Raw genomic sequence first — 9,022 nt, 5'->3', positions numbered from 1 at the left:
ATGTAAAAAAAAAATACATTTTATGTTATTGGAATTATCTCATGTTTCTTTTCACTGGCGAGATAATAGAGAATTATGTAATGCAAAAAAGAAAAAAATGTGTTCCTGGAATAGTACAAATCCAGTTTCAGGGATTTCATCCCACAAAGGAGACCATTAACCAACATTTCCCCCATCTTTTCTAGGATATGTGAAAAATCAGAAGAAGAATTCAGAAGACTCTCCAGATGACAGTGATTAAGAGAGACTCTAAAGTCAGATCAGCTGAGTTTAATTTGGTTCCATCATTTATCAGGTGAGTGGATCTTTATGTATGTATGTTATGTTTACATATGTTACTCGACTTCTCTGGATGTCAGTTTTCTCATCTCTAAAAGGGATAAGTGAAGTTGCTCAGTCATGTCTGACTCTTTGCGGTCATGTCTGACTCTTTGCGATCCCATGGACTATAGCCTACCAGGCTCCTCCATCCATGGAATTTTCCAGGCAAGAGTACTGGAGTGGGTTGCCACTTCCTTCTCCAGGGGATCTTCCTGACCCAGGGATCGAACCCAGGTCTCCCGCATTGCAGGCAGACACTTTACTGTCTGAGCCACCAGGGAAACCTGTACAAGGGACAAGAATAATCCAAATTCATAAGATAGCTGTGAATATTTAATATAATAACCTGTGTAAAGCCACACATAAGAAATTCTAAATAAATATTAGCTATTACTAGTTTAACACTTAACTTGGAGCTTGTATTAGCTTCTGAGCTTTCTCATAGCAGTTAAACAAACTGCTGCTGCTGCTGCTGCTGCTTCTAAGTCGCTTCAGTCGTGTCTGACTCTGTGCGACCCCATAGATGGCAGCCCACCAGGCTCCCCCGTCCCTGGGATTCTCCAGGCAAGAACACTGGAGTGGGTTGCCCTTTCCTTCTCCAATGCACAAGAGTGAAAAGTGCAAGTGAAGTCGCTCAGTCGTGTCTGACTCTTCGTGACCCCATGGACTGCAGCCTACCAAGCTCCTCCATCCATGGGAGTCTCCAGGCAAGAGTACTGGAGTGGGCTGCCATTGCCTTCTCCGAATTAAACAAACTGGGTGGCTTAAAACAACAGAAATGTAGTTTCTCACATTTCCGGAGACAGAAGACCAAAATCAAGGTGTCAGGCAGGGCTGCACTCCCTTGTGGGGGCTCAAAGGGAGATGGCTTTCTTGCCTCTTCAGGCTTCCAGTGGTTATGGGCAATCTTTGTGTCTCCATCACTCCCGTCTCTGCCTCATTCTCAGTGACCCTCTCTTCTGCGTGTCTTCTCTTTGTCTCTTGTAAAGATACTTGTCATTGGATTTCAGATCCATTTGGGTAATTCAGGATAATCTCATCTCAAGATCCTTAATTTAATTGCATGTGCAAATATTTTTTTCTATATAAAGTCACATTCACAGTATCCAGGTATTAGAAGGTGAGCACAATTTTTTAAGGGCCACCATTCAACCCTCCATAGGTGTTAAGCATGTTTTTTAACTTCTCTTTTCAACTGTATTTGTATTCTACTCTTAACTATTTCCTAAATGCTAATAATCCTGGCCTCCGCATTTCCCATCCCCACACCTCACACCACCTTTCCCCAACCCCACTCTACCCCCCACCCCCACCCAGCCATGCCATGCCACTTGTGACATCTTAGTGCCCCAAACAAGGATCAAACCTGTTCTCCCTGCAGTGGAAGTGCGGAGTCCTAACCACTGTACCCCCAGGGGACCTCCTCATTGCTATCAGAGGGGTATAGATGAAGGCATTTAAGAGTATAAGCAGTTGCTTTGTAAGGGAGAGAGTAATCAAACCAGGTTATGAGTGCAATATGGAAGTGTATGGATGAGAAAACAACATTCCAAGTAGAAGAAGCAGCAGGAACAGTGGAATAGAATAGTATACATATTTACAATAGCAAATGGCTTTTGCTTAGAATAAAAGTCTACAAACCCAACCATCCTACCATCTGTTTTTGTATGGCCTCCAATCGGCGGCAGGGGGTGGGGAGGCGTACAGGTTATATTTTTAAATCATTGGGGAAAAAACTGCAAAGGTTGAAGAAGAACTTGCAGCATGTAAAAATCACATAAATTTCCAATTTCAGGGTCCATAACTAAAGTTTTATTGAAATACAGCTACACTCATTCATTTATTTATTGTCTATGGCTTCTTTTGTACTACAATGACAGAGCTGAGTAGTTGTGACAGAGACCTTAACAGCTAAAGAACTGAAATATTTACTATCTGACTCTTTACAGAAAAAGCTTGTAGACGTGTGCTTTAGCAGAAGTGTAAAGGGCCTAAAGGCAAATAGTGAAAGAAGACGACCTGGTGGTTTGCTTATGCCTGTTCAGTCCTTTGTAATAGCCCATGTTTTTCACTTTGCATAGTCTTTTTCTACCCATTTAAATATACTGTTCTAAATCTTATTCTTTCAAGGCTTTGTGTAGTTATTTGCAAAATTGCCTGAGAGGTAAGTTTGCAATCCTCTTTAAACTGTTCAGTTCAGTTCAGTCGCTCAGTCATGTCCGACTCTTTGCGACCCCATGAATCACAGCACGCCAGGCTTCCCTGTCCATCACCAACTCCTGGAGTTCACTCAAACTCACGTCTATCGAGTCGGTGATGCCATCCAGCCATCTCATCTTCTGTCGTCCCTTTTTCCTCCTGCCCCCAATCCCTCTCAGCATCAGAGTCTTTTCCAATGAGTCAACTCTTCGCATGAGGTGGCCAAAGTACTGGAGTTTCAGCTTTAGCATCATTCCTTCCAAAGAACACCCAGGGCTGATCTCCTTCAGAATGGACTGGTTGGATCTCCTTGCAGTCCAAGGGACTCTCAAGAGTCTTCTCCAACACCACAGTTCAAAAGCATCAATTCTTCGGCACTCAGCCTTCTTCACAGTCCAACTCTCACATCCATACATGACCACAGGAAAAACCATAGCCTTGACTAGATGGACCTTTGTTGGCGAAGTAACGTCTCTGCTTTTGGATATGCCATCTAGGTTGGTCATAACTTTCCTTCCAAGGAGTAAGCGTCTTTTAATTTCATGGCTGCAGTCACCTTCTGCAGTGAAACTGTGGTCGAAACAAATAACAGTTTAATGTATAATTTATTATATTGTACCTGGTAGGTAACATACTTTGAATTTAGGAGAACCCAAGTCACAGAATTGCCCCCTTGGCAGACTGGTGGGACAGAGATACTTGCAGAGATGAGCCTTTCTTCAACCCTCTTGATGCACCATATAGGCAGCCAATTCTTCTACCAATTGAAGCCAAATTTATTTGGTTGTTAGTTTTATTTCCAATTGGTTAAGGTAATAGCGAGACACATGCTGCTAAATTGCACCTTGGGGGAGGGAAAAATGGCAAGAATTACCATGCAATAATTGCCAATCATTGAGTGTTGAGTCTCTGTGCCCTGGGTAACAATCATTAAGATGGAAAATTTTCCATGAAGGAGAAAACAGCCTCCCGAGATTAGAAATGCTGGAAGAAATATTCTCAAACTTTATCACAGGGAAGACTTTCAAGGGAAATCTGTTAATATTCAGATTCTCTAATCTCTCTCCCAGATAATCTGTGGGTCTTCAGTGGAACTCAGGACTCTGTAGTAAAGATTTAAAGGAAAAAAAGAAGGGGCCAAACTGCATCCCACAAAGGAATTTTTATATTTTGTTCTTCACTTTCCTACAATTCCCTAATTTGTTATGCTTACATGTATGTTCTTATATATAGCAAGAATAAAATAGGAATGGGCATCATTTTGAAAAACTTTCCTACTCTCTCACCTTGCTTAGCTAGTTTATTTGTTTAAATATAAATTGGTTCCTAATCTAAGTAAAAAATAACTTGACCCAAAGAAGGGCTGGTTTTTGAAGGCGGTTTTATATATATGATGGAATGTTATTCAGCCTTAAAAAGGGGAAATTCTGCCATCTGTGAGAGCAGAGATAAACCTTGAGAACATTCTGCTAAGTGAAATAAGCCAGTCACAGAAGAAAGCAGTGAACTCTCTCCTCAGTTAAAGAGGTGCTTGCTCTCCCAGTCATAGTATTCTACTTTAGATTCAAATTGCACGGGGGAAGTCTGTTTAACTTAATCACGAGTTCTCCCTAGGCTAACCAACCATGGCCAGGGGTGTTCTATTCTGTTTGTAAACAGACTTTGAAGATAGGATTCATGTCTATTTCGTTCTTGAATTTTCTGAAGTACTTGCTCTAGTGCCTTGCACATAGCACATATACAAATATTGGTTGAATGAATAACAGAATGAAACACCAACTCTTCAGGGCTTATCTTGACCTTTGTCTCTTATTTTGTAATTATAGCATGTGGTTGTGTTGTTTCTGTGGTAGATTTAACCTAAGAATTATGTGGAAAAGCCTTTTTTAAAAAGTTAAAGTTCAGGTTCAGAAATATGCTATTATTAAACTAATTTTCAGAGGTTTCCTCTTTATAGTAAAAAATGAACTGAGAGTGTTCAGAAGGAACCAGACTATAATTTAAACCCAGATATACATAGTGCATTAAGTAAATCAACAAAGAAATGAATAAAATTCATAGTTTATCAGTTTGGGCTCACTAATATACTTTTATTCAACCTAGTAAATATTCTCAGTTTTCTTGAATTACAGCAAACCACAGCCCACAGGTTAAAGCTGGCCCACTGCTTGTTTTGCAAATAACATTTCATTGGAACACAACAATGCTCTTCTCCTTACTGCTTTGTCATAGCTGCTTTGGTGCTACGATGGCAGAGCTGAGTACTTAACAACAGCAATCCTGTGGCCGGCAGCGCTAAAATGTTTACTATCTAGCTTTTTACAGAAATATTTGCTGACTCCTGATTTGGACTCTACAAGTCTCTTTATTGGCAATGTACACTAACCTTAACAAAAAAGCTCAAAAGCCTACCCCTTACCCTCTTTTCTCACTCCAAGAGGAGAGGATTGTGAACTGAATCAAAGACAGGTGAAGGGCACTCAGATTATAGTGGGGCTTTGTTGGGAGGTGAAAGGAGCCAAATTCTTTTCCTATTCATGATTTATGCTATCCTGTCTCATAGTGTCTTTGGAGATAGATTGCAGAAACAAAGTGGAACCACGGTGGGTACTGGGAAAGCATCCTGCAGTTGTTGAGAGCAGATTTAGGTTTACATTTCCAGAGAGAAAAGTCAAAGCAGGGTGTATGAAGCTGACCCAGACAGGCATTGGAGCAGGGCTGGGAATAGTGAGCCTAAACTCAGCGAAACCATCCTGTCATTCTTTAGCTCTGTTCCATTATGGGAAATGTTAAAATATTACAAAGCTTCCTTCTCACAGTGAACAGAAATTCTCTTCACTGGTATTGATCCATTCTTCTAGAACTTTCTTTGTGTTGTGGGCTGAACTATCACCCCACCTCCCCAAATTCACATGTTGAAGTCCTAATCTTCAGGACCTCAGAACATGGTATCTTCCTTGAAAACAGGGTCTTTAAAGAGGTAATTAAATTAAAATGAGGTTATTAGAGTGACCCTAATCCAATCTGTCTGATGTCCTTAGAAGAGGAAACTGGAACACAGACACACACAGAGGAAAGGCTATAGGAACACACAATACCATCCATAAGTCCAGGAGAGAGCCTTCAGTTAGCCCTGCTAACTCCCTGATCTTGAACTTTTATCCTTGGAAACTGTGAGAAATTAAATTTATATCATTTAAGCCACCTGATCTGTGGTACTAGCACATGAATATGCCATGTATCGGCCTTCATATATGAGTAGACAGCTATCATCTCTTCTGTTCATCTGTTAAATATCTCTTCTCTCACATAGTTTAGTTTACTGACTGGATACCATCTCCAGTATATATTATCTTTTAAATATATATTTCTCCAAAGGTTTCTATCCATTGGTTCAACAGTTCTACCTCCAGGAATCTTCCATTTTAAGGAAATCATTCTACAGTAGTGCAACGCTTTATGCACAAAGATTTGCACCCCAGTGCTGCATTTTATTTTCAACTTAGAAAAATGGTCTATATATCTATACTACTTTATTTATTTTACAAACAAAAATTAACCCCAAGTGCATGTCTGGTGAAGTTTTCAAAAATATGAAAATTTGTAAGTAAAAATTTCCTCTTGCACTCTCCAGAGATAACTATAAACTTCACATATGATTATAAACAATATACTCATACATATTTTTAAACAGAAATGGGGAGACTTGTACATAATATTAAAATTTTTTCCCTTATGATAGCAGGGAGATCTCCCTACAGTTATTGAATTCCTCATTGTTCCTTCCATCACTGCTTTCATAACTCCTGCCCAGCTTTAAAGATTCTGGTTGTCATCTTCGTCTTCTTCCCTAGTGGTAAGTGTCCTTTCTCTAGGCTCTAAACCATAGTTAAGAATAATGGGGAAAAAAAAAAAAGAATAATGGCTCTAGAGTCAAACTGCCTGGGTTTGAACCTATTGTTTTCATTTTGTATGGTTGCTATAACAAGTTATTACAAACTCACTCTGGGGATTAACAGGTAGACATCTTTAACGAGCTATTATTCTATCAATACCTAGAAATACCACCTTGTTAGCAAGATGTGCCTCAGTCTCTGACAACTATTGAAATAGTAGAGAGATTGTCCCTACTCATGAGGTTGCTAAGAGAATTCAGTGAGTTAATTCATGTGAATAGTGCCTGGAACGAAGTATATGCTCAGTACCGTTAGCTATCATAAGCATATAGTTATCTATGTGTCTTATTTGCCGAGTTACTAGACTGCTAGTTCCTTGAAGGAAAGAACAGTGTTGCATATTATGTGCTCAATAAATGTTTCTTAAACTGAATTGCTCCACCTAAAAGACTATTACGTAGCCAATAAAATAATAGAAAATTTGAATTGTTATGAAAAATATCATATCTTGTTGTCTTGCTGCTGCTGCGAAGTCACTTCAGTCGTGTCTGACTCTGTGCAACCCCATAGACAGCAGCCCACCAGGCTCCCCTGTCCCTGGGATTCTCCAGGCAAGAATACTGGAGCGGGTTGCCATTTCCTTCTCCAATGCATGAAAGTGAAAAGTGAAAGTGAAGTCGCTCGGTTGGTCCGACTCTTCAGGACCCCATGGACTGCAGCCTACCAGGCTCCTCTGTCCATGGGATTTTCCAGGCAAGAGTACTGGAGTGGGGTGCCATTGCCTTCTCCGATTTTATTGTCCTATTAAGTGACAAAAACAAAATAAAATATGCATAGACAATCACAGCTGTTTTAAATGTGCAGAACTAAAAATTATGCATAAAAATAGACTGGAAGTATGCCTACATGTTAACAGTTGGTGGTCTAGGAATGATGGAATGATGGGTAATTTTTTTATTCCTATTTTTACTTTCAGACTTTCTCTATTGAGATTTAAGGTGTACAAATAATTTATATCTGATTTACACACACACACACACACACACACACACACACATACCTCTTGCTTGTTAAACATTAGAGGTGATGTTATATAGAGCCAGAACTCAGGTTTTGAGTTATTAATATTACCTAGGTTAGTGACAGTTCTGGTTCATCATTTAGGAGCCCTGAGTGCAGGGAAGCAAGCTGCTGTTGCCAATGTTGTTATCATTGTAATTGTGTTTCTGCTTCAATGTCCTCACCTGAGAGTCAAGGTGAACGACCCTCCACCCAGAGGGCTATAGTGGTTCCAGTGGGATAATGCATGTAAACTCCTAGCATGTCATATGACACACAACAGGCCCAGAATAAATGTCAGCTCCCTTCTCGGGGTTCTTATTCCTGAGAGAATGATGCTGATCTGATCAGACACTTCAAGTTTTAAGGAGACATTTGTTCAGATGAAGGAAAGAAGAGAAAATAGAGAATAACACCAGCTTGATGAATCTCAGGATCTATAAGGCTTGTTTAAACCCCTCGCGTGTAAAGATGTGCCAAATCTGATTCTACAAGAATGTTTTTCAAGTATTCTGTTTTTAGCAACAGAACTCCCTACCCCCCTCCCCAAATCTCATGCAGATTCCTCTAGATTTAAAACAGATCAAAACCGCTGCTCTGGTAAAACAGAGGTCAGGTCACTCATCTGAGCTCCACATTACTCTTACAGAGCTGAGGCTTCTCAGAGAATAATGTGGAAAATGCTCTTCGAACATAAATGTAACTGGTTCACAAACTGTAACTTGGCCAGCCTCTTCTGGGAGAGGGGGCATAGTGTCATTGGCTCTCTATTGTGGTTTGCAGGGCAGCAAGGGGCAGAGGGATCATGAGCAACAGCTGTCTCCAGGCTCTTGAACTACTTGGCAGGGCATTTGTGCATGTCTCAAGCCTGTTCCTTAGGAGCTGTGCCCTTATTTGAGCCAGAACTACACAAAGGCATTGTCCTCAAACACTGGGTCTCCTCTTTCTTGACTGGCCCTGTTTACCCATTCATCAGCAGGTGGTGGCTGGAACATTCCCCTTTGATTTTGTGGTTCAGGAGCGGCAAGCTAAGACCTAAGCTGAATAAACATAGTATCATTTGGCACTGGCAAGATTCCTGGTAGTCCGGGTCAGGAGAGGTTTAAGGAGGATTAGGTTTAGATTAGAAAAGGGGTTGAGTTATTTTTTTTCCCTGTGGTTTCTCTTAAGTGCCTTAGGGTTTTGTAAGAGGAAAGTGGGCTGACAGCCTGGACTCAGTTGCTCCAGAGATAAAAGTGGTGAGCTCAGTGTTCTTTTCTGGACCATCAGGAGGGTATGTTCTTCTCCTGAACATGGTTTTTCCCATGAGACTCATGAGTTCCTGGGAATCTGCTGAAAGCTCTAAACCTTTTCTCTAGAAAACTGGGGGCATCTGTGCACAAGCACGCACGGGCAGGTACACAAGGGCACGCCCACACCTGCTTGCGCGTGCGCATACATCTGATTTGACTTACTCGCAGGCGTTCCTGAAATTCACCAGCCAGAAAATTTTCAAGAGCCTACACAACTCACTTTTCAGAGAGACCTCACCCTTCCCAGAGGTGAGC

The 9,022-nt window shown here is 40.9% G+C and overlaps 1 long non-coding RNA gene across 1 annotated transcript in view; it reads left to right on the top strand.

Annotated features, from left to right (window-relative positions):
* The first annotated feature begins 334 nt into the window (after positions 1-334).
* LOC104969353 (uncharacterized) overlaps positions 335-9,022 on the top strand; it is a 116,327-nt gene continuing 107,639 nt past the window's right edge. Inside the window, exon 1 of the long non-coding RNA XR_808313.4 lies at positions 335-9,016. This is a non-coding gene — a long non-coding RNA (uncharacterized lncRNA). The remainder of the gene's footprint in view (positions 9,017-9,022) is intronic.

This window comes from Bos taurus, chromosome 8 (assembly GCF_002263795.3).
Source record: "Bos taurus isolate L1 Dominette 01449 registration number 42190680 breed Hereford chromosome 8, ARS-UCD2.0, whole genome shotgun sequence".
NCBI lineage: Eukaryota > Metazoa > Chordata > Mammalia > Artiodactyla > Bovidae > Bos > Bos taurus.
The sequence above is the reverse complement of the archived record's forward strand: the minus strand, read 5'-3'. Positions and strand labels throughout refer to the sequence as shown.